The following is a 4430-nucleotide window of genomic DNA, read 5'->3' on the forward strand; positions in this document are numbered from 1 at the left end:
CCACACTGGATCCATTTTCAAAATTCATCATATTTTCCTTAAATATTTTCTCCTTTTATCAGAATTTAACTTAAAATTAACTCAAAATATATACCAATGGCCATAGTCAGGGTATATTGAGAGTTAATTTCATTTTAAATTCTATAAAAGCACCAAATGTATTTTATTCTTCTCTTGAATTTAAATATAGATTATTATATAATACATTCAATGACCATAGTTAAGGATGTATTATATCTTCAATCTTATTTTAAAATCACTTAAAGAATGAAATAGCTTTTCAAAATCCAATTTCAAAAAAAAATTAAATTCATTCATCATTTAGGATAGAATTGCATCATATTTCCGAAATTTTCTCTTAAAAAACTCCAAGTAATGTAAATATTTTCCTCAAATCTATCTTCAACCCTTATCAAATCCAATTCATTCTTTCAATTTTCAAAATTCTATTTTCAAATCTCAAAGTTCAATCTAACTTTGAGATTTCAAATTCATTTTATATTCAAATTAAAATCAGATTTCAAAGTTCAATTTGACTTTGAAATTCCAAATTCATTCAAAACTCCAAATCAAATCCAAAGTTCAATTTAACTTTGAGATTATCTTCATCTTCTAAATTTCAAATTCAAACTTCAAATCCAAAGTCTAACTTGACTTTGAAATTCATTTGTATATTCAAGATTCAATTCCTAAATTTCATTTTCCAAATTCATTTCAAAATTGGAAATATGGATTCATCTTCTAAATTCCAGATTCAAGCTTCAAAGTCCAATTTTGACTTTGAAATTCATTTGCATATTCAAAATTCAAATTCTCAAATCAAATTTGGAAATTCCAAATCCAAAATCAGATCAACTTGGATCCAGTCTTCTAAATACAATTCCTCTTTCGGATCCAAACTCCAATTTCCCCTTGGATCTCAGACTTCAGATCCAAATCCATCTTAGGATCCGGAATCCAACTCTACATTGGATTTTAGACTTCAGATCCAAATCCATCTTAGGATCCAGAACCCAATTCTACATTTGGATCTCAGACTTCAGATCCACTCCATTTTAGGATCCAGAACCCAAGTCCATCTTGGATTCTAAAATCTTGGATCCCATTCTGTTTAGGATCCGGAATTCAATTCCAATTCTAGATTTCAATTCCATTTTCGGATCTAATCTGAATCCATTTCTATTCTTAAATACCATTTGATTTTCTCAGTCCATTCCAATTTCAAACTTCAAAATCTAAATTCAATTCCATATCAAGTATTCATTTCCTTTCCTAAATTTAAGTTTAACATTCAAAGTCCATTTTCGACTTTGAAACTTCATTTCAAGACTTCAAATCATTCTTTCTCAAAATCAAGATTTATTCTTCCAATCCGGATTTACTTCAAAGACTTAGAACTTCTCTGATCTATCTCAAGTTCTAAAGTCAAAATTCAACCATTTCTTCACTTTTTTATCAAGTTCATCTCAGAAAACTTGGAAATTTTCAAAACATCTTTCAAAAGGAGCATACATTCTTGCATTGTACAAGCATGATTCTTTGTGCATTTTTAGAGTTAGAATAAATTCTTAGATCATATTTAGGCAAAGCAAAAGGCATAGATTCAACCCTTGGTTCGATTACCCCTGGTAAAGGCGCCAGGAACGGTCGAACCTCGTACCGACGAGCGGATCCCGTCTCCCAGTTTTCCCGCAAATATTTCAAAAATAAAGGCGAGTAATCTTTTAAATCTTTTCAAATCAAGGTCAAGTGAAAGCCGCAAAAGAATTCATCTTCTCTTCTCTTCTTTTTTTTCTCTTCTCTCTTTCTTTCTGTCTTTTATCTTTCTCCCTTCAAAAAGGAGGAAAATAAGAGGTAGGAAAGGAAAAGAGAAGGAAGAGAGAGAATATTATGAGAGAAAAATTTTTGCGATGATCACAAGCATTCCCTAAAAGCTGACTCTAGATGCACAAATTTTGAAATAGTTGTAGGACCTTAATCCTAACTCTAAGGTTCAGATCAACTGTGTCCAATCCAGTTATGCCTATATACTCAAGCCAAGGCTCAATGTACGTGGCATAAAATCAATTTCTCTGGTTCTATGTTCAAGTTTTCCAACGTCCTTGAGCACCTGCCGATATACGTTGGACTATGGCCCTTGGTACGTGGCAGGGGGGTTTTCACCCAAATAGGTGGCCCAGTTGTGAGGCTCTGTCCCGAACTATGGTTCTGGAAGAGAGCCCAACAACGTGAAGACCGGGACAATATAGGTGGGGGTGGTTTTTGAAAAATATGAGCACATGCAAGCAAATAGAAGGCTCTAAGTCCTAAAGAGATAGATTTTGAAAAATTTGAAGAAGCAAACATTGTTTTTATACAATTCCTAAATTGAGGAGTGTTGTATTAGACCTAAGTCTATGTGAGCATGAATAATTCTCCTCAATATGGTCCTACCAAACCATACCTAGTCTACATGCAGTCCATGTCAGCTGGGTTCAAGCCTAGGCTCCTAGGTTCACATGATAGCATAAATTAAAAGCTGACATTCCATGGAAATCGATTTTGACAATTTGAACTAAGTAGAGCATTAAATTGATCAGGCGAAGACAGGTCCCATCACGGTCGCCAAACCTGTTATCATCGGAAAATTTTTGTACTTTTTGCGAGTCAAACTGACCTTTGAAAAAGATTTTGAAAATAACTCGCCTCCGTTTTTAAAATGCGGGATTATTCCGAAGAATGGAACTCGCCTGTCGGTACGAGATTCAACCGTTCCTGGCGCCTTTACCAGGGGTAATTGAACCAAGGATCAATCAAATGCTTTGCTTTGTTCAACTTGTCTAAACTATATTCTAATTCCTAAATGCACAAAGAATCAGGCATGTGCTATGAATTTCTAAAAATGCACATTTGAAAACATGATGTTTGCTTCAAAGATTGGAAAATATTTGGAAGATTCTTGGAAAACAAACTCTTTGAAAATTGTGAATTATTTTTTAGATGCTGTATTTGAGAAAGTGAAAATCGATTTCTGAAGAAATATAAGGATTTTGTGAAAATCGATTTTGAGAAATGTGAAATAACTTTGAAAAACTCGATTTCTTTGAATTCAAACTTTGAAATTGAAAATCTAACTTAGAAAATCGAATTTGGAACTTGGGAAATACTTGAAATATCATTGGCAAATCCATATTTTGAGAAAATCGATTTTGAATAAGACTTAGGAAATTTTGAAGAATTTGATTCCTTTGACTTGGAATTTGAATTGGAATTGGAATTGGCATTGGCAAATGCATGAAATGAATGAATATGGATTTGAGGAATTGAGAAATACTTTTTGTATTTTTGAGAAATGCAGTGCATTTTGAAGTTAGCCTAAGAGTGTATGCTGAATGTGGCTAATGTGAAGATCATAAATCTAGATATCCTTCATATTCTGACTATGGCCATAAATACAAATTCCACCAAATTTATAAACTTGATAAAAGCTAGTGTATGTGCCATTCGTGTAGACCATAGTGAGTTTGAATATGCATGAATCATCATCCATCACACATTAACATTATTTAAAAAAATAAACTATATGCAATGCTGCCTAAGCTAAGCAGGAAATGTAAATTCTTATTCCAAAGTTTAATTTAGTTTACATCACTATTGAAATTTAAATACATGAAAAATAAAGTCTTCAATGTACCTGCAAAACTAAAAAACTTTGTTAGTGATGATATGTTGGCTTTTCTAGATTTATCCAGTAATATCTAGAAATTATTGGATTTTGCTAGATATAAGCCTTTTTGCCATGATTCCCTTAAATCAAAATTGATAAAATATGAAATAAAATTGAATAAATATGAAAGAGAAGATATGAAATTTCGAAATTGGGGTCAAAATGACCAAAATACCCCTAATAACAAGACTATGGCCTTGAAATTAGGGTTTTTAGAAAGATATTTGATAAAATGCAAGTTTTGAGGTTTAAATGAAAATAAATCAAACCAAATATGCTATGACATGATTAAAAATATGAAAATTAGGGTTAGGGATTTCGAAATTTAGGTCAAATGACCAAATTGCCCCCGATAGCAAGACTATGGCCTTGAAATCAGGGTTTTCTGAAATAGATTTTGGTAAAAACTTGGGTTTTAAGGACTAAATGAAGTCAAATGAACATAAAATTTAACCTAAAGTATCGTAATATGATTATGAATATGATTAAATCCTAAAAATATATGCTTATACACGAAAACCCAAGAATATCACAAATTTTGTGATTTTTGCAGTGTTTTGGAATTCTTCGGGTACCCTGTTTTGCAATTCAAGCCATTCAAGCATCAAACGGATTCTAAAAATCCTCAAAATTGGTACCTGCACTTGTGATAACCTTAATATCAAATTATAATTATAAAAATATTTTTTTGGCATTAAATTAATCCGAAAATAGCATCAAACCC

Source organism: Nuphar pumila, chromosome 10, assembly GCF_984573655.1.
Source record: "Nuphar pumila chromosome 10, dmNupPumi1.hap1.1, whole genome shotgun sequence".
NCBI lineage: Eukaryota > Viridiplantae > Streptophyta > Magnoliopsida > Nymphaeales > Nymphaeaceae > Nuphar > Nuphar pumila.